This window comes from Diabrotica virgifera, chromosome 7 (genome assembly GCF_917563875.1).
Source record: "Diabrotica virgifera virgifera chromosome 7, PGI_DIABVI_V3a".
Taxonomy (NCBI): domain Eukaryota; kingdom Metazoa; phylum Arthropoda; class Insecta; order Coleoptera; family Chrysomelidae; genus Diabrotica; species Diabrotica virgifera.
The window spans coordinates 247,099,529-247,126,924 of NC_065449.1; the positions used below are offsets into that span (position 1 = coordinate 247,099,529).

The 27,396-nt window shown below is 32.0% G+C and overlaps 1 protein-coding gene and 1 non-coding gene across 2 annotated transcripts in view; one reads left to right on the forward strand and one right to left on the reverse strand.

The window, feature by feature from the left end:
- LOC114326070 (octopamine receptor beta-2R-like) overlaps positions 1-27,396 on the forward strand; it is a 951,551-nt gene that overhangs the window by 866,048 nt on the left and 58,107 nt on the right. Inside the window, exon 6 of the mRNA XM_028274268.2 lies at positions 21,410-21,445. The gene's annotated coding sequence lies outside the window, so the exon portion shown is untranslated. The remainder of the gene's footprint in view (positions 1-21,409; positions 21,446-27,396) is intronic.
- Trnaf-gaa (transfer RNA phenylalanine (anticodon GAA)) lies at positions 966-1,043 on the reverse strand. The gene has a single exon. It is a non-coding gene; the product is annotated as a tRNA-Phe (tRNA).

The following is a 27,396-nucleotide window of genomic DNA, read 5'->3' on the forward strand; positions in this document are numbered from 1 at the left end:
TGAGTGATGTTTTCTATGATTTCTCATTTAAAATCGAACGAGTAGGTAGAGTAGCTACAAGTGCAAGCGAGGCATTTTCTACGTAGCATGCGTTAAAACGCATGTATTAGGCACGGGAAACACTATGTGTTTATAGATTAGTTTAACAATAAAAAAATTAATTTTTAGCAATGAAAATAATCAAAACCGATATAACTTAACTTAAATTTTCAAATGCGGTTAGCAGAATTGCTACTTTATTTTTTAATCAAAAGTTATTCGGGTTCAAAAATTGCAATTTTTCGATTTTTTGAAAGTTCAACCGCGGTTATCTCGAAAACTATGCATTCTACGAAAAAACTTGTCGGAATATTTTCGGCTCAAAATGACCCAAAAAATACAAAAAGATGTTTTGTTTTGCGAGAAATCGCTGTTATGTAATTCCTCAAGTTCTTTGTCTATAACAATCTTATCGACATCCGGATCAACTGTTACCCAAAAAATTCGTATTCTACCGGTCAAAATATATAAAAAAAACTTGGGTAAGTCCATCTGAATTAAGGAGGCCGTTGTAGCCCCCCTGGCGACAGGACTAAACATAGTCATGAGCTATTCAAAATATTCATTATCATTTTTGAAATTATTCCGTCTAAAGAATTTTGTCACGTAAAGGGGCAACATGGGCCCGTCGGGCCCTATTTGTATTTATACCTAAAGTCTAAATATTTGTTAAAGAAGTTGATCTGGCAGTCAGGTAATGTTTTTGTGGATTATCTAAAATCTAAACGACTTTTATGATTCCGGAAATCCAAAAAAAGAATGTGTGTGTACTTTGTACGCACGTAAGAAGTTATACTTCTATTATTATAATTTCAACGAAATTAATATACCTAACAGGTTATTTGTATTTTATTTAAATATTAAACTAACTTTCTTTACCTACCACTTTTAAAAAATTTTTATTAAAACGATACCAAAAATATAAAAAAATATGAATCGTCCGGGATTTGAACCCGGGACCTCTTGATCTTCGGTCAAACGCTCTACCACTGAGCTATATACCTTTTGCTTTGACAGGCTACAAGATTTCTCATACATACTGATAAATTTAATAGACCAAGTTAAATATACAAAAATACTTTAAATATACTTATTATTATTATAAAATATCTTATTTCCGAGGAAGACAAATCCAAAGACACAAAAATTATAATAAATAATACATTTACTAAGAACACTAATATATCCTTTTATATGACATAATATGGCTTATTTGCGCTGACAGCGCTGATACATACATATTTTGAAAGCTTAGCAACGAAATATATACTCCCTGTGTGCGCATGCGCTCGGCATTATAAAATTTCACTCTCGATCGTAAAGAAGTATAACTTCAATAATAAAGTCTAAACGTGTAACAAACAATGTAAACATCTCTTTGATGTGAACATCAAATATATGCTTATAATAGGTGTTATATATATTCTAAATGAATTTTAATAACTGATAATCATTGTTGGAATGCAATAATATTATTAGGTAGGTACCTATCCATATTTTGAAATAAATAATGCATCTGCTATCAGTCGTTGATATCGATGTTAGTGTCGACAATTAAGCCTTTAAAAATAAATAAATGACTAATATATTTTTATTGTTATGATTATTTGTTTTAACTTAATACTTAATAATAATTTAATTTGTCATATCAATTTGCTATTATAATTGAGAATAAGCTAATCTTGTGGCTTAGTCCCAACTAAAATAGTAAATTGATATGACAAAGTATTAATTTGTAAAAGTAAAATGATAATATTCTTCTGACTTTGCGGTTTATTCATTTTGTAAAGATTGTTTTTGTCGGTACTTTATACATGAGCTACTAATTACCATAATCTTTTCTCAGAAGGGTTTTCACACAATAATGAAAGGCAACAACACCGTAATCTTTTTCTAGGGTATGCGTAAACATCAACCCCTCTTTTCAAATAAAATGGCCTGGTAGATTTACAACAGTTTTTATTTATTTATTAATTAAGTCTTTGTTTGGCTCCAAATGTTTATTACTTGTGAATAAATATTTTTTCTACAAAAGTTTTCTTGCATTTCATTATTTTGTGCAAATCCTTCAGGTAGATCGCACCCTCGATGTAGACCGCATACTATAGAAGCACCTTTATTTTAATCTAGACAATTTAAATTTACTTTTAATAAAAAATCACAACAGAATATTACAAATATATGGGTAAATATGAATAGTACATTCAAGAACAGTGGTGAGCCCAACTAACCCGAGTTGCCCGGTTACGTAAGTAAAAGGTGTTGCCCGGATAAGGGTTAAAAACGAATACAGATTTACAAATGAAACAAAAACTGATCTATTTCATTTGTAATACACTTTAATATGGCTGACAAAAAATCATCCCCTAAATATTCATCCCTTAGTTACAACCCCTAACTTTAACTTTTTTAATAGCACCCTGTATATTTTTTTATAGTTTTGGATGTGGTCTTCTATCGTCTATTCAACAGATTTTTTAAAAATAAAATCGATTGGTAAGTAATCAAGAAAATATCAGTTTATTTTTGCTGGATACTGAAGGATGCTGAAATAGCTATATGGAGATGGTAGTCCAACTCTGAATCAAATATAAACAAAACCTGCCTTGATCTTTTTTATTTTTTTCATTTTTACTCAGTTTGAGTATTTAGAAACTGACTTTCGGTCCTTTTCCTTGACGAAGGGAAGGTAAATGCGTGGCCAAAGCGTCCTCTATTTGCTTTCTCCTACTTTCGTCGTCTCTTGTGATTATATATTGTAAAATCCGGAGATATGGGATGCAGCCAGAAAGCAGTTTATTAAGAGGAAACAGTAGCGATCAACAGGTAGCGAAAACGCGTTCCAAGATTGCGGCTGTAATTTTGAATATTTTTTCGAGATATTTGGCACACGTATTCGTAATGTAATAAAGAATGGCGGTACAGAGCCCAATTTAAAAAACATATTAATATGTGGAAATTACTCTGTAATTAAATACAATATTAAAAAAACGAGCCTGTACCGCCATTAAGAAGAACAAAAAAATACACTTTCTTCAAATAAACTTTTTATCCGATGCCTAGATTTTGTGTCATTTTGGAACTACTAATGAAATAAAAAATTTTAGTAGTTCCAAAATGACACAAAATCTAGGCATCGGATAAAAAAGTTTATTTGAAGAAAGTGTATTTTTTGTTCTTCTTAATGGCGGTACAGGCTCGTTTTTTTAATATTATATTTAATTACAGAGTAATTTCCACCTATTAATATATTTTTCAAATTGGGCTCTGTACCGCCATTCTTTATTATATTGCGAATATGTGTGCCAAATATCTCGAAATAATATTCAAAATTACAGCCGTAATCTTGGAACGCGTCTTTGCTACCTGTTGATTGCTACTGTATCACCTTAACGAAAAGTCTTGGATTTAAAATATTGTTTATTATATTTTTATTTCAATTATTCTAATTGTTTAAAAGGTAGTAAACTTTGCATCTGGGGCTTTTCGTTGTTTTCCTCGTAAAACGAGAGATGTCGCTGAATTGCGTCTAAAAGGTGGGTTCATTGCATTGCGATGGTTTGCCTTAAATTGGCAGAATTGTTTGTATTTCCTTCAGAGTTGAGACTTCTGAGCTTCACCGATGAGGCATAAGGATGCTGAAATAGCTATATGGAGATGGTGGTCCAACTCTGAATCAAATATAAACAACACCTGCCTTGATCTTTTTTATCAGTTTATTTTTGTTAATTATGTGTCCCAGACTAATTTATCCAGGCTATATTTCTTAAACGAATAGAGATTTTCGAATGGGATAAAAGCCTATTCCATTTGTAATACACTTTAATATGGCGTAGAAAAAAGTCATCCCCTAAATATTCATACATTATAGGTCCGGATCCCGCGTATGAAAAAAAAGTTGATTAATAGCAAGCTGGAAATTTGTTAATAGCTTAAGAGTGTCTAGTCGGATAAACTTTGATATATGGGAACACTGGAACAGGGGCAGTTTTAATTGTGGAACAGTTTAAAAATTTGGAACGGTCAGACCACGAAAACGGCACATTTATTTTGTCCGACAGAACAGACCTAAACTCTCCGAACAGAGATTAAACTCTCATGCAAAAATCAGACTGCTATTATTTATCACCTGTCATAATTCCTGTCATTTGACATATTCTACATGTTCCACTCATTAAAACGCCCATTTGGTGATAAATAGCAGTCTGATTTTTGCATGAGAGTTTAATCTCTGTTCGGAGAGTTTAAGTCTGTTCTGTCGGACAAATTACGTTTGCCGTTTTCGTGGGCTGACCGTTCCAAATTTTTAACCTGTTTCACAATTAAAACTTCCCCTGTTCCAGTGTTCCCATATATCAAAGTGTGTCCGACTAGACACCCTTAAGCTATTAACAAATTTTCAGCTTGCTATTAATCAACTTTTTTTTCATACGCGGGATCCAGACCTATTAGTTACAGGGTGCTATTAAAAAAATTTAAGTTAGTGGTGGTAACTAAGGGATGAATATTTAGGGGATGATTTTTTTTCGACGCCATATTAAAATGTACGACAACTAGAATAGATCAGTTTTTGTCCCATTCGAAAATCTCTATTCGTTTAAGAAGTATAGCCTGGATAAATTAGTCTGGGACACATATAATTAACAAAAATAAACTGATATTTTCTTGATTACTTACCAATTGATTTTATTTTTTAAAAATATGTTGAATATACGATGGAAGACCACATCCAAAACTATAAAAAAATGTACAGGGTGCTATTAAAAAAAATTAAAGTTAGGGGCTGTAACTAAGGAATGAATATTTAGAGGATGATTTTTGTCAGCCATATTAAACTGGATTACAAATGAAATAGATCAGTTTTTGTCTCATTCGAAAACCTGTATTCGTTTAAGAGATATAGCCTGGATAAATTAGTATGGGACACCCTGTATATCGACAAGAAAGTAGGCCTGATTAGGCGAGGAGATAAAGCACTAAAATCGCCTAAACCTCTATCTTTTTAAAAGTAAGACGGATCGTTATAAAACCTTTTGCATTCGATTCGGGAGAGCTTCAGGAAAAAGTTGACCTATTAACCATAAGGAGAAAAACGAAAATTGCATAGTTGTGGGCGCTAAATCCGTCATCCAAAGTATATCTCAGTGTTCAAAAAACAAAAATTCACAATTCGAAAACTAATCATTGAAATGAGTTCATTTTTCATACTTTTCAGTTTTTAAGGTCGCTGAATACGAATATTGGGTTAACGATACTGTAAGAGGTATCCGGTAACCTGTGTTCCGGTATTCCCGTCGTGTCCTGGAGTTTTATGGAAACTCGTTATGAAAATCGTTGACTCGTTGTTATGTCAAGGGTTTTGCGGGCGCTGAAAACGAATATTCCTTCGACGATACTGTACGAGGTAACTGGTGTTCTGTATTTACGTCGTCTCCAGGAATTTTATGGAAATTCGTAATAAAATTTGTTGAAACTGGTTATTGCGGGGTTTTTAAGGTTACTGAGGGTTTTAGTCACATAGACGAGGTTCTTACATCTTTATATCCAAAAAAATTATTACTAGTATTAAAAAACATTTCGAATTTTTTCTTTTTTCAAACTTTGCGCTCTAATTGAAATAAGTTACTGTGATTGTTACTGACTGTTGAATTTTATAACGAATTTCTATAAACCTCCAGGATACGACGTAGATACTGGGCTATATATACCTATACTTTGTACAGCATCTTTTATGCAATATTCGTATTCAGCGACCTCAAAAACCTGGGCATTACAAGTTTCAACAATTTTTATAATGAATTACCGTAAAACTCCAGCAGACGACGTGCATACCGGGCACCAAGTACCTTTTACAGCTTCGCTGGCCCGATATTCGTATTCAGCGACCTCAAGAACTTCTAAGTATGAAAATTGAACTCATTTCCATAATTATTTTCCGAGTTGTGAATTTTTATTTTTTAAAAGTTTTGATATACACTTTGAAAAATGTCAGGTCATGGTTTTATAAAGAAGAAAATGTTTTCATGATGAATATTCACGACCCATTTAGGACGCGAGCCGCATGTAAGAAAATGGCACTGAAATTCCCGGCTGAAAAATTTCGTTTCACCTCGAGCGATATATATCGACAAGAAAGCACGGCCGATATACGCGATAATTATCATTTAAAAGCGTTTCGTATGGGTTTGGAATAAGCACGAAACTAGTCAAGGGTATGCCATGATACACACATTCGCGAAAAGCTAATGATGAAGGTCGCCGATTAAGTTTGATCGGTATTTTATGTGCATAAGCCATTCCAAGGTCAATACACTGAACTGCAAAAAAATTGTTTCTCTTTTTTTTTGTTTTCGTACATGATAACGTTATTTTTGCGTGCTCTAAACAAGGAATTTACTGTGGGAATAAACATAGCACATATTATTATTATATACTTTTCATATAATGTTCATTTAATACAAGTGTTCGTTAACATTAAAAAGAAAAAATAAAATGGCGATGATTCAGAATGGAGTCGTTGATAGAATGGTAAGTAGATTTAATACTAGTCCTAATTTTTTAACCAAAACCTTTTTTAATTTGCGACTTTCCATTTAAATGACATGGGTAATAAACAAAACTGCAGGTACTGGTCAAATGAAAACCTGCAGTGCATGATTGTATCGCACATTTGCAGTACCGATAAAAAATCAATGCGTGTGCAGTAATTATTAATAATACCATTATTATATTGGATCTTATTTTTGGGATAGAACCATAATAGGTGAAGAGTACAGGACATTTTTAGAGTTTTGGAGTTATTTGATGGATTCGACCGTTACTTGATGGAAGTTCATTTTATCTCTCAATAAAAGATTTTAATCTTTTGTTTTCTATACTTCCACAAAATTTATTATTTACAACTATGTGACTACAGCTGTTTCGGCAGAGTGCCTTTCTCAAGTGATATAATTTACAATGTGTTTGCCTTTTTAAGTCTCTAACTGAAGAGGTTGAGGAGTGGGGATCTGTTTGTCTCGAGTTGGTCATTCTTCAGAATTATATCTGTATTTTTCAGTTTATTAATTTCCATAGATTCTAAAAAAGATAGCTTAAGGCCTTTATTTTGGATATGCAGAATTTGAAACTCTCCATTGAAAGAATGATTATGATCTAGAAGGTGAAGTGCGTATGTAGAAGTGTCTGTTTTTCTATTGTTGAAAACCTTTTTGTGTTCTGCTATCCGTTTGTCAAAAGTTCTGCCAGTTTGACCGATGTACGTTTTCGGACAGTCACCACAAGTTAGTTTGTACACACCACTCTGTAGTTGCTTTCTCTTTCGGCTTTTATTGTTCTTAATATATTTGCTTAAGTTGTTGTTAGTTCTGAAAGCTGGTATTATTCCTTTCTTTTTTACGTATCTGGCTATTTTTGTTGTTATCTTGCCAGTATATGTGATAGAGCAAAAAGTACAGGGTTCTTTCTGTGGTGGTGGATAGACTAATTTCAGGGCTTTCTTATGGAGTTTTTGGTTTAAAATTTTGTTAACTGTTTGTTCGTTATAGCCGTTGCTTACTGGTATTTGTTTAATGATGTTTAGTTCTATCTGGAAGTTATTTTTTGTCATGGGAATTTCTGTCAGTCTATGTATCATGCTATGGTAGGCTGCTAATGTGTGTTGTGTAGGATGGGATGATGAATTGTGTATAGTTGTGTCAGTATGGGTAGGTTTATGATATACGGAAAACTCATGTTTGTTGTGTAGTTTGGTAATCGTTACATCTAGAAAGTTTATGGAATTATTCTGTTCTGTTTCTATTGTAAACTCAATATTACTATGAAGTGAATTAATGTATGATAGAAATTGGTCAAGTTGTCTGTTAGTTCCTGTAAAGCATACTAGTATATCATCCACGTATCTCCACCAATATAAGAACTGTTTAAATACGGGATGTTTAGAAATTGTTGTTTCATTTATGAACCAACTTGAAACAACAATTTTTAAACATCCCGTATTTAAACAGTTCTTATATTGGTGGAGATACGTGGATGATATACTAGTATGCTTTACACGAACTAACAGACTACTTGACCAATTTCTATCATACATTAATTCACTTCATAGTAATATTGAGTTTACAGTAGAAACAGAACAGAATAATTCCATAAACTTTCTAGATGTAACGATTACCAGACTACACAACAAACATGAGTTCTCCGTATATCATAAACCTACCCATACTGACACAACTATACACAATTCATCATCCCATCCTACACAACACAAATTAGCAGCCTACCATAGCATGATACATAGACTGACAGAAATTCCCATGACAAAAAATAACTTCGAGATAGAACTAAACATCATTAAACAAATAGCAGTAAACAACGGCTATAACGAACAAACAGATAACAAAATTTTAAATCAAAAACTATATAAGAAAGCCCTGAAATTAGTGTACCACCACCACAGAAAGAACCCAGTACCTTCTGCTCTCTCACATATACTGGAAAGATAACAACCAAAGTAGCAACATACATAAAAAAGAAAGGAATAATACCAGCTTCCAGAACAAACAACAACTTAAGCAAATATATTAAGAACAATAAAAGCCGAAAGAGAAAGCAACTACAGAGTGGTGTGTACAAACTAACTTGTGGTGACTGTCCGAAAACGTACATCGGTCAAACTGGCAGAACTTTTGACAAACGGATAGCAGAACACAAAAGGGCTTTCAACAATAGAAAAACAGACACTTCTACATACGCACTTCATCTTCTAGATCATAATCGTTCTTTCAATGAAGAGTTTCAAATTCTGCATATCCAAAATAAAGGCCTTAAGCTATCTTTTTTAGAATCTATGGAAATTAATAAACTGAAAAATACAGATATAATTCTGAATGACCAACTCGAGACAAACAGCTCCCCACTCCTTAACCTCGTCAGTTAAAGACTTAAAAAAGGCAAACACATAGTAAACTAAATCACTTGAGAAAGGCATTCTGCCGAAACAGATGTATAGTCAGATAATTGTAAATAATAAATTTTGTGGAAGTATAGAAAACAAAAGTTTTCAGTGTTTTATTGTGAATTTTGGAGTTAATTCCAGAATTACCCAAACACTTTTTAGTTAGTCAAACCCTTTTCTGATGATATAAATCCTTATCTCGTGAATAGATCAATTTGGTTTCAGCAAGGTGGAGCACCTCCTCATTATCTTAGAGGGGTCCGTGAGTTTCTCGACAATACAAAACGACTTTCCAAATCGTTGTATTGGAAAAAGGGGAATGGAATGGAATGTAGCTAGAACAAGCAGATTTCTTTAAATATCTAGGAGTAATCATTTAACAAAACGAAAAACAGGACAAAGAATAAACGAAAGATTAAGAAGAACCGAAAAAATATTTCTTCTTCTTCTTTTACTTCTTGGAGATTTTTCGATCTGTTTAATTCGGAAGCTGCCTCTAGTTAATTTTCTGGGAGGTAGATTGCCAACTATCCCTTCATCTTTTAGGTGGTCTTCCGAGGGGCTGGAACCGGGCTGGTTGTTTTCTAGGGCAGTTTTTGGGAGTCTATTCTCATCCATTCATCTTACATAGTTGTAACACATCCTCTTGCGCTGTCTTCCATATCTTAAAATATCTTGAATTTTACATTGGTCTTTAATGTTTGTATTTCTTACCCTGTCTCTTCTCGTTTTCCCCACTATTATTCTTAGGGTTTTCACATCTGTTTCGTTTTGTTGGTGTCTTCGTGCACTTCTATGCCATATGTCTGGATCGGCCGTGTGCACGTCTTTTATGTAGATTCTAATTTTACTATTTGTGTGCATATACGAATTTGACCAGAATATTTCCCGCAGACATCCTGACAATGCAGATGCTTTGTTGATCTGATTCTTCAGGTCCTTTACTGGGTCATGGGTGCTTTATATATCTATGCCCAGATATCTGAATTGCATCACCTGTTCTATGGGGTTGTTTTCAACCACCAAGTTACATCCAAATGGATCTTTTGCTATTGTCATATATTTAGTTTTGTTAGTAGAAATGTTCATATTTAGTTGGCGGCTTATTTGAAAGAACTGAAAAATATTTAATACAACAAAAACCACATTTCTTGGAAATGAGAGATACCGAAGGAGATAAAACAGTAGTTGTTTGAAAAGTAATACCGTCTACAGTTATGTACAGTAGCAAGATCTGGACACTAACAGAAAGACAACAATCAAAAATTAATACCTGTAAATGAGGTTCCTGAGAAAGTAAAGAAAGAATAGATAACATTAGAAGCGAATGGTTAAGAATGGAGTTGAGGCTTGCCTTTGAAGCAATCGAACATTAAAAACCTATAAGCATTTAAAATGTGGTGTTAGCGACATTGTTATGGTTATAATTATTCATAGTTATGGTTATATTATCAATATACATTTCTGGTAGGAGGTTTTTAGGTGACTAAGATCTAGTGATTTTTAGAATGAGTGCTTAGTGCTGGAATACTTGGTCAGTTTCTTAACAAGGTCATCCATGAATGAATACTTAAGGTGTTTGATACCTGCCTTTGGTTGGGAAATAAGCTAATTTAGTTCAAGTTAAAAGAGGCAAAATAATGCTTCCGCAGAAGTACTCTGGTGAAATTTCTTTAAAATCGAAATACGTATAAGCACATAGTGGAGGCCCTATGTTGTAATCAAATCTAAATCATCTTTACTTTCACTTGTAATTTAATTCAGTTTTATGGTGTGGCGTCATTCTCTGTTGTCTTTTCTTGTGTTTTTTGCGAACCGGTAATAATGTATTATTTGGGATAGTTTTTCCTTTCTGGAAAAAATGTGTAACGGAAATTAATCTGAATACCATTTCATATTAATTTTGTAACCGACGTAATTTAAAAAGTAATAAATTGATATTTAAAATGTCCATTAGTCCCTACTCTCCCGATTGAGTTACGATTCAATCTCCAAATCCCCATCGTTTTAAAATGCTCACACATAAATACAGATACATCCCGAATGCAAATAAAAAGGTAAGTAAACAAAAATAAAAATTGTTGAAGCGAATTTTTTCAGTTGGATTCGTCAGGAAATTTTAAAAATATATGTTATTTGCTAAAAAGCATTCTTTTGAACTTTTTTCACTATAATTTGTATATTGTATATATTCGATATTTTTTATGTATTTTGCAAAATATTCTTAAGTAATTGTTGGTTTTGATTTTTTTAGTTGAATAGGTTGAGATTGTTCTAAAAAAAGAATGTGTGTGTACTTTGTACGCAAGTAAGAAGTTATACTTCTATTATATGATTTCAACGAAATTAATATAACAGTTTATTTATATTTCATTTAAATATTAAACTAATTTTAATACTTACTATTTTCCAAAATTTTTTATTAAAACAATACGAAAAATTAAAAAAATAAAAGAATAAAACACACGCAAACACATCGAAAAATGAAACCAAAGAAATTATTTCTGAACAATAGTTGAGAAAAATTTAACTAAATACGTATTTTCTGAAAAAAAAATATAATAAATATACTTACAATCATAAAATGTATAAAAAAATAAAAAATAAATAAAATTTTTAACTACCGAGACATGTGAATGAAGTGTAAAGATATACCTAGCAACTAAACGTTTTAAAAAATTTTTGACAGTTGCTTATTCTGTTAGTTTAATCAAATAAGTTTGATTCTTGTGGAATTAAAATACGACAAAATATAGACTAAAAAAGCAATATATTAGATGTAGATTTTTGTTGGTAATCAAATTATGTAAATCAAAGCATTACCTACAGCTAGGTAGGTACATTTTCCAAATAGGTATTTACCTAATTTGTAATTTTTTATTACAATACTGAAACATTTACAATAAGGTACGTACCTGTTGCTTTTAAAAACTATTTAAAAAGTCACTACAATTATGAACTTGCTTTTTGTCACTGTCCTCACAATAATAAAAACTAATATACACAACATTTTGTTTATCCAGAATCTCCATTTGAACAATTATTGACAGATGATTTTAACAACCAATCAGATCCCTCATAACGTTTCATACCATACTGTCGGTGTGCGCATGTGCCCAGCAAAATAAAAATTTACCCTCGTTCCTAAAGAAATATAACTTCAAATAAATTTTAAATATAAATAATGCATCCCATACAATGTATATACATACATTGTAATTCATGGTCTGGGGGTGCTCCTTACAACATTCAACGTGTATTGGTTTGTTTATTTCTAGTGCATATTTATTGTGACTTTACTCTATAAAGCGTATGACTGTCTATGTCAAGCTTTATTATTATTAAAGTGTTAAAAACATTATGTTGAAGGCCTTAAAATGCTGATCTCTCTTACGCACCAAAAATTATTTTTGCTAACTAATATGGGACGACTAGGATAGATTTGTTAAAAGGGAGACAAACAAAGAGGTCTAGCTGACAATGAAAAAAAAATATTCTTGTTATCAATTGGGGGTACATTGCGTGATACTCTTTTAGAAGACATATAACATTAGGAGGTGATTCCCGAATTATAGCCCCACTCATTACAGATTACAACTAGGGAGGTTCTTAGACAAACACACTTTTAGAGACTTTTACAGATATGTTGTGCTTGTCTTTGTCACTCAAAGCTCCTAATCCAGTACTAATTGCTTAATTACCTCCCAGAACTTTGAGATGGGGCCTTTGATATAGACTGATACTTTTGGATTTGGTTTTTGGATACCGCAGAGATCTGAGTCATTCAAACTGGCGTAAGATGTGCAGTGCAAAGTAGTTTTCTATTTTTCTAGATAGAATCGGCAAATATCCTCTTCCGTCAAGTCCATATAACTCAAATACTTATAGGGCCTGCAGTGTCCAGTCAACAACCCCACTACTACCTTGATTGTTCTTCGATTGTGTTATTAAGTCGGCTGTAAATCTGACTAAATGTCCCTTAATGAACTCTTTAGCCTGTCTTTATTCTGTTGCATGTCTTCACCATTTCAAAAACTTTTCTTTCTATTCCGTTTATGAATGGTTTTCTTTTGTCTTCATAATCATAAAGAAGACTTTCTGGTTAAAAATGACACACAAACATTTTCTTCGATCAGATTATCAGCATTCTCATGCCTACGTAGCCTTTGAATGTCGGAACTCAAGCTAGGATAAATGTATTTTAACTTCAAACCAACAAGAGTTTACCCAAATGTGTTTTGAATCAACTTGCATAGAACTGAATGCTTTTAGAGCTACTTGACTATCGGAGTTGATCATATATTAGTTCCATAATATACAGGGTGTTTTATTAATAATTGTCCATATAGTAACTGGAGAAACCTTAGCACAAAATACGAAGATTTAACCTAAAACACTTAAATAAAATGTGGTTCCTTACTGAGTTACAGGGTGTTTTATCTAAACATTTAAAAATTATTTTTGCTCAGAATTTTTAAACTATTCGACGTATCCTTTTCATATTTGCCAGAAAGTATAGGTACTGTACAAACTACTAAATTATGTTCAACAAACGTTTCTGTCTATTACCAGTGGCGTACGACGGAGGAAAGTGAATGGTTTACCCTTTCCAAATTCTACACCACTGGTTGAATTGCCATTTTAGTTCAATTTTTGCATTCTCCAATACTTTCTATGAAAATAATATACTCTTCGTTCATAACTATAAAGTCATTAGTTTTCGAGATCTTTGAAGTTAAAAATAAAACGACACGGTTATTTTGATTAATGTATTGTGTCGCTTCATTTTTAATTTCAAATATCTCGAAAAATAATTATTTTATCGTTACGAAGGAACAGTATATTGTTTACATAAATAGTATTGAAAAATCAAAAAATACACTAAAATAGCAATTTTGTCAGTGGCGTAGAATTTGGGAAAGGTCAACTAGCCACTATCCCCTGTCGTACGCCTCTGGTAGTAGCTAGAAACGTTTATTTATCTTAATTTAGTAGGGTGTACAGTACCTACACTATCTGCCAAGTATGATAAGGATACGCCAAATAGTTTTAAAGTAATGGGTACAAATAATTTTTAAATTATAAATATGAATCATACCATAAATTAATCAAAATAACTGCGCCGTTTCATATTTAACTTACGCCTAAGTGTTTTAGGTTAAATCTTCGTATTTTATAAGGTTTCGCCAGTTACTATATGGACAATTATTAATGAAACACCCTGTATAATATTTATTTAGCGGCAACTTCTGTCTGAAATAGAGTGGCATATGTTTCCAAACTTAAACGGATATCACAACTGGATATTACAAGGCCCTCTTTCCCCCACTCCTTTCTAGTCATATAGCTTAAAGTGCAAAAGTGAGAAATAAATACATCGAACATTAAAAAGTAGCAAAAACACCGCAAAAATAAGAAGAAAATAATTTCAACGTCTGCTTTAAAATATTTTTGTATTCATCTACTGACACAGCCACAAAGCAATACTTTACCATATAGTTTGTTTTATTTATCTGGTTCGTATTTCGGTATGCCAAAGCCAAGATAGAAAAAGCTGAGTTTCCGCGTTTTCTTAAAGGAAACTCACATTTGGTGTTTGCCGTGGCAACTTCAAATGTAAATATGTAATTTCGTGAAAAATGGGATAGACGTCGCTGCGGCGGAAGTTATCTCTCACATAAAAACATTCTAAAATGCTCAACGTCAACAAGATAGTGTGTTTTATGTTGTGTTTCGAGTATTTGCATAATGTGTTCGCCGAAATCCAACATTGTGTACGAAATTTTTGCTACTGTTTATGGTCACATCTGTTATTACTAAAATTTACACAAGTGCTGGTTTTAGTAGTAACAGGAATTGGAGGAATATTAAAAAAATAAAAATTAAGAGAATTTTACAACTCTCACAGCAAATAACTTTATCTACTCTATCTCATATTATGCATAAGTTTTTAGTTTGTGAAAACTGTCATTATAGATAGGAGTGCGTGAAGGATTTAAAATGTGCGTGAAGTAACAATGTATTTTAAATGGGATTTACTTTTTCGCACTGTTTTTTGGCACACTTTCATAACGAGCGTTCCACAATTATTGGAATCAAAGCTAGCCGTGCAAAAAATTACGTATGTTTTGTTTTAATCTGAATTTATATCATTGGTTTATCAATTAATTTTGATTAACATTATAAAACATAAAAAATCAGTCAAAACCTTTAAAAAGCATTAACAAAATTATAAGTAACAATAATAAATAACATCAAACAATATGCTGTATATGTCCACCACCAACATCTGTACATAACCTAACTTTTCTTGTTAAGTTGACGTACACTGCAAAGGTGAGGTAAACTGGAAAGTATATTTGAATTACGAATAGACATGCACTGTATAGCTATCTCTGTCGTTATAATTAAATATCCTTAACTCGCGTTGTCATGTTGATGACTTCTGAGCAATAAATTACAACAAAAGTTTTGACAGTTTTGTGGTCTGAAAGAAGTTAGAATTTTTAACTGTCAAAGTTCTAAAAATTTTAAAATAGAAATGAATTCCAGTGACAAGGAGGGGTAAATTTTTTTTTATTTTTTTATGGTAGAGTAGATAAAATATTGTATGAAACTGTGCTTGAAGTACTTTTTGCGAACTTACGCGATGTAAGTATAGCACTCGCGCCGCTGTCGCTGGTGCTCTAAACATCGCGTGCGTTCGCAAAAAGCATACTTCACTAACTGTTTCATAAATAACTATTATACACAATATTTTATACATTAATACACAAATCATCATCATCATCACTACCAAGGCCTGATGCAGGCAATTTCGTTCTTGATGGAACAGGTTTGCCGTCTTTGACTCGCTTCTTGCACATTCTGCTTGTGTATTGTCAAAGTTTGTTGACTGACTTTTTCTTCTACGTATTTAGATCTGTGCATAAGTTTCCTTTAAGTTCTCACTTTTAGGATTTTTATATCTCTCACGTTCTTTCCTCCCATCTTTCTCTAGAACTTCCCCTTAGTCGTTCAGTTTCTGACTTATATCTGGTGATCTTCTTTCTTTTTCAAAAATGAATAACCATTTTCAATTTCTTTGCAACACGAAACTACAGCCGCATCATTATTCTAGTTCAATCAGAGAGTGCAGCAAGCACCTCTACCGGTTTCGAAACTTATTAGTCTCTCATCAGAAGGCACATATGCTGCTCTCTATGACCCAAATAGGACAAACCTCGGCGTGTAGTCACGGCTTGCAACGAACGAAATGGCAGGGATGCCCTAGCGGCAACTGCTATCAAAAGAATAAATTTTCAATCTAATAGCACATAACACAACATCACAAAATGTTACTCGACATCCTGCCAGAGAAGGTTCCCATTGTTTTCAATCTGGTAGGATGTAGAGTAATATTAAATATTATTAATAATATTATTAATGATAATAAATTTTATTAATGTTTTTTATGTGCCATTAGATTGAAAACTGTAGAGTAACATTTTTTGATGTTGTTTTATGTGCTATTAGATTGAACACTTAGTCTTTCTTTCATTTTATTTATGTGCCCCAGCTGTCTCAGATTCTGCGCTTAATTAGAATTCTTTCAAAACTGTAGTTTTCTATCTTGATTTCTCTCGGCTTTTTATCTACTCTTCTAGAGCACATCAGATATTTTGTTTTTCCTTCAATAATTTCTAGACATCTTTTCCGTGCTTAATTTGCCAGGATTGTTTTTGTCAAGAATTGTGTCATTCAGTCGGGTTACTATCTGTGTTGAAGAGTGGGCTATAAATAGTTCCTTTAAGTTCTCTGGTCTTGACTGCTCCTTATACCTCTATGTCAAATAATGTGGTTGACAGGGACTCGCCTTTTCGCACTCCTGTTTCTCTTGGAATTGTATTTGTACCACCTTCTTCTGTTGGTGTTGTAGCTCGGAACCCATCCATTTTACTAACATGAGTAGTTTTGCTTGCATATCTTGATTTTTCATTTCATTAAATAACTTATTTCCCCATCATAGTCGAAAGCTTCTCTGACGCGTACGAAAAGGGTGTGGAGTTTTATATTGTGTTCATGGCATTTCTTGGTTGATTGTATAATTATGTGGATCGCATACTGTATCTGCTTTGAATCTTTGCTGGTAGTCCCCAATTCATTTCTCTGCGGCTTAAGCGAGGCTTTGTCATTAACAAATCATCCATTTTTTTGATTTATTAGTACTTTTAGATCTTAGATAAAATTCAGTTCATTTAAAAGCGTTTTTACGTATTAAAATCACCGTACTCACATCTCTCACAATCTTCATATACTCATTCATCAATAGGTGATTCCTTTCCTAATTATTCACCACAGATTCTCTTGAGTAACTCCGTCAAATACTTTTTCGAGATCAGTGAATACCATATTATAAGCGTTTCTTAATTTTTGTATGTTCCCTTTAAGATTCGTCTTCTTCTTAAAGTTCCATCTCCTATCGTAGGTTGGATATCATAATGGTTATGGTCACTTTGTTGGCTGTTGCTCTGAACAGTTGTAATGAACTAGAGTTAAACCATTCTCTAAGGTTCCTCAGCCAGGAGATGCGTCTTATTCCTATGCTTCTTCTTCTTCCTTGGATCCTTCCTTGCATAATAATTCTGAGCAACTCATATTTTTCTCCCCTGGCAATGTGACCCAAATATTCCTGTTTTCTTGTTTTACTATTTATTTCTTTAACTACTTATTTAAACGTGTAGCACTTCAACATTGGTAATTATTTGAACCCATTGAATTTTCAATATTCATCTGTAATACCACGTTTCAAAAGCTTCTATTTTTCTTATGTCTCTTCGATGTCCAAGCTTCCATTCCGTATAGTAATATAGAAAATATGTAGCATCTTAGAGCCCTCAATCTGAGAGGCAACTAAAGGTCTTTGTTTGTAAGCAGTGTCTTCATTTTTATAAATGCTTACCTTGCAGTTTCAATTCGGACTTTAATTTGTTTGCTTTGGTCATTTTTGTCATCAACCCAGGTTCCCAGATATTTGCAGTCTTTACTTTTGTCTATTTGGGTTTGCTCTATCAATAACCTTTCATTTCCATGTTGTGTTTTTGAGACAATCATAAATTTAGTTTTTTTCTTGTTTATTTTTAGTCCATATCGAATGCAATAATTCTATTTAACAATTATTGTAGCGATTCCAGGGTGTCTGCCATTATAACGGTGTCATCAGCGAATCTTATGTTATTTACTATTCTTCCGTTTATAGAGATCCCGTCACTAAGTTTGGCTATCGCTTCCTGAAATATGGCTTCACTGTACACGTTAAACAGTAGTGGCGACAGAACACAACCCTGTCTTTCTCCTCTCTTTATATCAATATTCTCGGACTCTTGTTCTTCTATATATTGGCCTCTTGATTCCAATACAGATTGATGATAATTCGTAAATCTCCTCTGTCTATATCTCTGTTTTTCAATAATTCTATTAGTTTTTCATGTCCGACCCTATCGAACGCTTTTTTCGAAGTCGATGAAACAGGAATAAACATCCAGGTTCATATCTAAGCAGTATCCCTTCAAGCTGTCTACTAATAATCTTTTAATAAACATTGGGACAATCGTTGAGCTTCTTTGTATAAAATTAAATTGATTGTCAGATATTTTGGCTTATATACATATCAGCCTAACAACTTCTGTCTCCCATATTTTCATGATCTAAAAAAGTAGTTTAATGGCCCTGTACGTTGTCTGTCAATAAAATATTCTACTTCTCCATTTTTCTGGCATTCGTTCCACTCCTAAATTCTATTAAACAAGCCCTCCACACTTTCCCACCAGAGATATTATCTGGTCATACTGGTGTAACCTACTTTACTTTTTTAAGTTTTAAAATACTTGAACAACTTCCTTGTTTGTTATTTTCGTGATCACTGCTGTTAGTTTTTCCATTAGCTCAATTAGCTAATTAGTCCAAGTAATGAAGCTTGAAATAGGACAAAACCTCGCAATTTTTACAGGATGGATCGATTTGCTTGAAAATTTGAGAATAAGTAGTGGATAGTCCAAGGATCAAAATCTATATGAGGCCGAAAGGCGCTTTTGCCAAGGGGGTGGTTGCCACCCCATATCGGGGGTGGAAATTTTTTCTTTTATTTTGACCACAAAATTTGATAAAAACATTAATTCTAAGCAAAAAACGTTCTATACATATACAGTTTTCTGCTAATAACTCAAAAAGTTTTCGTTTTATCAAAACAACTTTACGTATCAAAAATGTACCTTTTGAAAAAAATAAACAAAACCGTTTTCTTAAATTTTCTTTTAGACCAATAGTAATCGAGCCATATTTTATTATATGTTAGCTCTTCTTCGTCAAATGTTAAATATTGTAGTTTCAAAGTCAAAAGACGGAAAAACTATGCATTTTTCGAGGATAACTTGTTAAAACTAATTTAAAGTATTTAAAATATCTATCTCCATATATAAAAAATAGTCTCTAGCTCAAAAATTAAGTGACTTATAATAGAAAGAACGTCAGTCCCTATTTTTTCAGCGGAAAAGTGATCGGTAACTTTCCCCTACTCACCACCCTATTTAAAATTAGTCATTGACCTTATTTGGTCTTCTTTATTTATGTAACATTAATAGGCTCTAGAGGTTTAACCGGCTTAGAATGATTAGTTTTTTAAAAAATGGAGTTAAAAGCGAATAACTAATTTTTGTAGTTTGGTAAAAAACGCCCTTTTCTTCAAAATAGAAAGATTATCGTCAGAGATACGAAAAGATATTTAAATATAAAATTGTAGATTATTTAATTCTTAAGAAACTGGTTTGCAAAAATTTTTTCTACGGCAAAAATTGCGTAAGCTATTGACAATTACAACTTATAATAACATGAAAAAACCACCTTTACCAACCCTTTCAAAGTCACCTCTTTTTGCAACTGAGGATTTTAGAAAGATTTAATATTAACAGCTTTATAGATCTTGTAAAAACGTGCATATCTTGTAATAACGTGTGATCAATAATTAATGAAACTAATGAGTACACAGAAGAGATTAAAGCAAGAATAGGACAGGCAAGAAATGCTTTCAACAAACTAAAAAAAGTACTCTGTAGCAGGGACATTACAATTTCTTTAAAGATAAGACTTCTGAGATGCTACGTGTTCTCCGTATTATTCTATGGGTTGGAGGCTTGGACATTAAAGAAGGATGTTTCGGACAGATTAGAAGCCTTAGAGTTATGGGCCTACAGAAGAATATTAAGAATAAGGTGGGTGGATAGAGTCACGAATATCGAGGTGTTGAGAAGAATGGGAAAAGATAAAGAGGTTTTAAATACAATTAAAGTCAGAAAACTGCAATATCTGGGACATGTTATGAGGGGCGAGCGTTATAACTTGTTACAATTGATAATGCAAGGAAGAATACAGGGTAGAAGGAGTCGCGGAAGAAGACGCATCTCCTGGTTAAACAATTTGAGAGCTTGGTTTAATTGCACTTCTGCTGATCTCTTTAGAGCAGCGGTATCGAAAGTGCGAATTGCCGTGATGGTTGCCAACCTTCTTAGAGGAGATGGCACATGAAGAAGAAGAAGAAAAACGTGCAAAATCTTAGTTTACGAAACTTTCCAGGATAAAAAATAGAAGAGTTACGGTTAAAAAATCAATATATTTTTTTGGAAAAAAAAGGAGAAATACAATTGGAAGCATAATAATGTAAGTTAGCGGTGTTTTTAGTCATTGGCCTTATTCATTCTTCTTTGTTTATGTATTCTTATAGATTCCAGAAGTTTGACTAGCTCAGAATGATCAGTTTTAAAAAAACTGAAGTTAAATGCGAATATCGAATTTTTGTAGTTTGGTAAAAAATGCCATTTTCTTCAGAATAGAAAGGTTAGCATAAGAGATACGAAAAAATGTTGAAATACGAAATTGTAGGTTATTTAATTTCCAAGAACTTGGTATGAAAATAAATTTTCTACGGCAAAAATTGAGTGAATCGTAAATGAGTATAATATCGAAAAACATTGATTTTTTTCGATATAAAACTAACACTTTCGATAACGAATAAATCGAAAACTGTTAATTTTATCAAAAAAATGTATAGAACATTTTTTGCTTAAAATGAATGTCTTTATCAACTTTTGCGGTCAAAATATAATAAAAAATTTCCACCCCCAAGATGGGGTGGCAACCACCCCCATGATAAAAGCGCCTTTCGGCATCATATAGATTTTGATCCTTGGACTTATTCTAAAATCTTCAAACAAATTAATCCATTCTGTAAAAATTGCGAGTTGAAAAGCTTAGGTTCCTGGACTAAATTGTCAAATTATTCACTTAATATACTGTCAGAGTGTGCTTCCATTTTTCAGGTTTAAGCTTGCATGTTACCTTTCTACAATGCTATTACAAAGTTTTTCATATATTTATTTGTTTCAGGTGTGTTCTTCAACACTGAAGATATCAGCAGAATAGGTAAGTTTTTATAAGAAACTAAATTGTTGTTTAAGTTTGTGATAAGAATTAATCAATATTAGCATAATATTATTATTATTACTTGACCATCAAAAATGTGGATATCGATTTAAAATTTTTAGAAATTGGTGGATGCGGTATTGGCGCATTCACCAAATTTTATGTTAAAAGTAAGTTTGTGAAATTTGAGATTAGTACCTATTAAATAAAAATATTTAATATTTAATAATAGTAAAATAAATAGATATAAATTAAACATAAAAAATATTTCGGATTAAAACATTCTTATAGTACAAGTTCCAATAGTACAAATATTTAATAGGTTTGAAACCGGATCCAATAGCATTGCACACGTGAAAATGTTAAAAAAATCTTTTATTGCTTTTTGATGTAGGGTACCGAAATAAAAATCCTCTCATCCACCTCATTTGGATTAGGATATAATAAACTTAAAAACTCTGACCTCTATAAATCATTTAGGAGTCCATTCGGTCGAAAAAACGAGCGAAAAACACTTCATTTCGACATTTTAAAACTTTTATCTTGCCGCACCGTGTCATGATATAAAAGTTTAAAATTTGGAAGTGTAATATTCACGTCGGTGTCGTTTGGAATTAAAATCATTGGCGTACATGTTCAATTAGATTATGGCAGTTTTGAATAACCACCCATCAGGGATCTACAATTTTGTCACAAATTTACTACATTATATGTTATAAGCTTAGAGTATGGAAATTTTTTTACCCTCTCCCTGGAGTGACCGCAACGAGAACGAAACTGAAGCCAAAACTAAGTTAGAACCAAACACGAGTGCCAGTGGCGTATCGCGTAGGCCAGAAGAAACTATATAAAACTACATAATTAAATAATATTGCTCGTAGGTTTAGTTCAATTTTCTATTTTTATTAATTACACAATATTATGCATGGCTTACATAGAAAGATTGAAACAAATAACAGTATTTTAGTATGTTGAACTTTTATACCCACTCAATATAAAACAGGATTAGGAATTAGGGGATGTGACGAAAGCAAACTTTTTGAATTATTGATTTATGATAGATATCTTTATTTCACATAGGTCGCAAAATTTCGGCTCCAATACTATATTTAAATAGGATTTATTTTTTCGAATTCTGAGAAAAAAGTTACAGGGGTGAAAAACTAAGAGACAATTTAGTGTGATTTTTATTTTCAAAGATCTCATTCAAAAGAAACTTTTTATTTATTCTGAGGGACTTTCAGCCCTCGGTAATAATTTAGTCTTTCATTCTACGTTTAAATTTTTCAAAAGTATTACTTTTTTCAGTATAGGGCTTTTCATTCACAGTCATTTGTTTCGAGCTTCTGTCATGTGTCACATAATATTAATATATTTACGTCATACGTTATTGGTATATAACAATGATACAAACTAGAGACGTATGACGTAGATATATTAATATTAAGTGACACATGACAGAAGCTCGAAACAAATGGCAATCGATGAAAAGCCCTATAGGGCTTTTCATTCACAGTCATTTGTTTCGAGCTTCTGTCGTGTGTTACATAATATTAATATATCTACGTCATACGTTATTGGTATATAACAATGATACAAACTAGAGACGTATGACGTAGATATATTAATATTATGTGACACATGACAGAAGCTCGAAACAAATGGCAATCGATGAAAAGCCCTATAGGGCTTTTTATTCACAGTCATTTGTTTCGAGCTTCTGTCATGTGTCACATAATATTAATATATCTACGACATACTTTATTGGTATATAACAATAATACAAACCAAAGACGTATGACGTAGATATATTAATATTATGTGACACATGACAGAAGCTCGAAACAAATGATAATCTATGAAAAGCCCTATTGGAAAAAAATGAACACCATGTCAGTGGTAATATTTTCCAAATTGAATATTCGCTATCTTTGTCGTACAACGCACTCAGTCGAACAGAATGTGCTGACAAGACAGCGGCAATTTTAGATATTTGACACGGCTTTACAAATAATAATAACGTTTGATCCAAAATTATTGTCACCATAGGTGGCTCTCAACGACAGAGATAGATATACAGTGCATGTCTGTTCTTAATTCAGATATACTACTTTCCAGTTTACGTCAACTTTGCAGTGCACGTCAACTTAACAAGAAAAGGTAGGTTATGTAGAGATGTTGGTGGTGGACATATACAGCATCCTGTTTGATTTTATTTATTATTGTTACTTATAATTGTGTTAATTCTTTTTATTTTAGATGAAAGTTCTGTGTTAAAGGCTTTGACTGATTTTTTATGTTTTATAACGTTAACCAAAATTAATTGATAAAAATTCAGATTAAAACAAGACATACGTAATTTTTTGCACGGCTAGCTTTGATCCAATAATTGTGTATCGCTCGTTATCTTGAGTTGTTTATTAAATAATATTGATAGTGTATTGGCTAAAGAATTTAAGACGTGAAATTAATAAAAAGTTATTTATTGTTTATTATTTATGGAAGATCCCAAGCAGAGACTACACCAGGATATATATTGTGATATAAGCATTTTGTTGTTAAAGATATTCAAAATTTATCTAAGCGTTCCATAGTAACAATATATTATTAAAAAAATCACTTTTCCTCTTTTCTCGATTAAGTATTATCTTTTATGGCATAGTATATAAATTATTATAATCACTGAATACATAGTTAGTGAAAAATTATCATATTAATTAATTGAATTAATAATTTAAGCGATGATACAAGTAACAGTTATCCAAGAACATTCAAAAGTCATCTCAAGTTAATGGTGACAATGTCATTGTCAAGTAATGTTTATTATGTACGTATCCATACCAGTGAAAACTTTACTACATATAATTTGCCGTGTAAAAAAAGAAAAGTAGAGATAGCCGTTAAATATTTGCGCCTGTGCTCTTAAATAATTTTTTTACATATAAACAAAATAAAATCAAGCAATAAAATGTTTAACAACAAAAAAGTCAATAATATGTAATAACAATGTTGTTCTGAAGCTATTTCCTTGTGGCATTTTTATGATTAATTATTTATATTATTATATTATATCTTCCCATATAAATAATTAATCATGTAATAACAATATACGCTATTAATTCCATTTTCGAAGTTGCCACAATATATTTTATAATTTCATTTATTTCGTACCGTTTCGTACATACACCACTGGTAAAATGGTGATTTTTTATGTTACTTTTAATTTTACATGTAAATTTTTCTCATTTTATAACTTAACCATGTAATTTTAATTATGTAATAAGGTACATTGAAGTGTTAATTTTCAAATTATTAACCATTTAAGAGGCAATATCTAAGAATATAGCAGTATTTATTGAATTTTCATCTACGCACACATAACAGAAATATTTATTTACCTGTAAAATGTAATTCGCATTTATTTCCTGCTGCTGTCGCTTTTACAACCGTAAGCCAAACACATCACCACTATAAAGAGTTAAAAAAATTGCTAGTTTTCACTCAGAAATCGCACAAAAATCACTAATAAAACAAGTGATGTCAAATCTCAATGAGAACCAACCGTATTAAAATAAGGATTCACTTTCGTTCGAATAACAGATTGCGTGTTAGATCTCCAGAGAAAGAAAAAATTTTCCATGCTCTAAGGTTATAAGAATTACCAAACTATTTACCACTTACAATATTATTTTGTATGTTTTTGAAGTTATACTTCTTTAGGCACGAGGGTGAATTTTAATTTTGCCAGGCGCATGCGCACACCGACAGTATGGTACTTATTAGTCGCTCAAGCGTTATACGGGATCTGATTGAGTGTTAAAATCATCTGTCAATAATTGTTGAAATGCATATTATGCATAAAAAAAGTTTTGTATATTAGTTTTTATTGTTGTGAGGACAGAGACAAAAAGCAAGTTTATAATTGTAGTGACTTTTTAAATAGTTTTTAAAAGCAACAGGTACGTACCTTATTGTAAACGTTTCAGTATTGTAATAAAAAATTACAAATTAAATACCTATTTGGAAAATGTACCTACCTAGCTAGTAGGTAATGCCTTGATTTACCAACAAAAGTCTCCATCTAATATATTGCTTTTTTAGTCTATATTTTGTCGTATTTTAATTCCACAAGAATCAAACTTATTTGATTAAACTAAGAGAATAAACAACTGTCAAAAATTTTTAAAACGATTAGATGCTATATCTTCCCACTTCATTCATATGTCTCGGTTGTTTAATTCTGCTTGGGGTGAGTTCAAAATAATCCAACAACCTGATAGACGCAGGTTCAATTCCCAATGCAAATTTTCATTTTTTTTATTTTTTTTATACATTTTATGATTGTAAGTATATTTATTATATTTTTTTTAGAAAAGAAAATACGTGTTTAGTTAAAATTTTCTCAACAAAATTGTTCATAAATCATTTCTTTGTTTAATTTTTCAATGTGTTTGCGTGTGTGTTATTCTTTTATTTTTTTAATTTTTGGTAGGTATTGTTTTAATAAAAATTTTTGAAAAGTGGTAAGTATTGAAATTAGTTTAATATTTAAATAAACTGTTTATAGTATATTAAGTATGGAGAACGGTAAGGGTTTTATACCGATCGAAGACAATTGTTTGGAGGAGGAGCGGAGCGACGACTCCATTTATTGTCTGAGATCGGTTACCCTTAACGTTCGACATGCTTATAACGTTTTTGCACGATTGATACCATTGTAAATTATAAAATTAAACATTTTCGTCATATTGACTAGTTTCATTCATTTTATCAAGATAGATACTTTGGTTGTTAGGTAGTAACTAGGGTGCATAACAACAATGGAGAATTGAGTTTTTATTTAGTTGTCAATAATTTTAAGTACAATTTTGATTATTATAAATTAAAATATGAGCGAAAGTGAATTTGAAGAAATTGAACCGGCTTGGGAAGAAGGGTGTTCCGCAATTATTCCCGAAAAATCCAAAATCCGTTATCAAAATACCTACCAAAGTTTTAAAAAATGGTGCGAAGGCAAGTATTTAAGAATCGAAGAAAAGACTCTATTGGCATATTTCGTTCAAAGACATATTCAGTTGAAAGCTCCTGGAAGCCTCTGGGCAGAATATTCAATGATTGAATCCACCGTTTTTCTTTATGATGGCATTGATATTTCCAAGTTTTCAACTTTGATCGCGTATTTGATGAGAAAAAATGTTGGATACTACTAATGTATGCGATTATGCAGGAGTTTCTATTAGAAGTGAAACCACAGCCCAAACAAGTGGGATTTCATTAAATAATTTAACAAATTGTACGATAAGTTTCAATATTAATAAATAATTCGTTAGTTTTCTTTATTCTTTCAAAAAATAAATTAAAATTAAGAGATTTTTTAACTCGGCGGTAAGTGAATTACTTACCGTCGAGTTGGAGTACTTCCGTCGAGTTGGATTACTTACCGTCGAGTTGCTAGTAAATGTCACCTACTGACGTAAAATCTGTCACGGTAAACAGTCAAAAATGATCAATCGTGCAAAAAAGTTTATTGATTTCGTTGAAATCATATAATAGAAGTATAACTTCTTACGTGCGTACAAAGTACACACACATTCTTTTTTATGCATATGTTTTTTTAATTAGCGATTTGATAGAGTAGAGAAAGAATTTGATAGAGTAAGATACGATCTATTGTTAGAACGATTGAAACAAGTCCGTTTAGATAGGAAAGACACCAGACTACTAAAAAACGTGTACCAAAAAAAATGGAACCAAAACGCCAGAGTTAAGATTGAAGGTTCCGCTTCTGCAGAAGTAGAAATTAGGATGAGAGTTAGACAAGGATTTGTTCTGCTACCTCTGCTATTTAATCTTTACTCCGAGTTTCTATTTAAGGAGGCGCTGGAGGATTCCAAGGATGGCGTCAAGCTGAATAGCGTAAATATCAACAGCGTTAGATACGACGATGATAC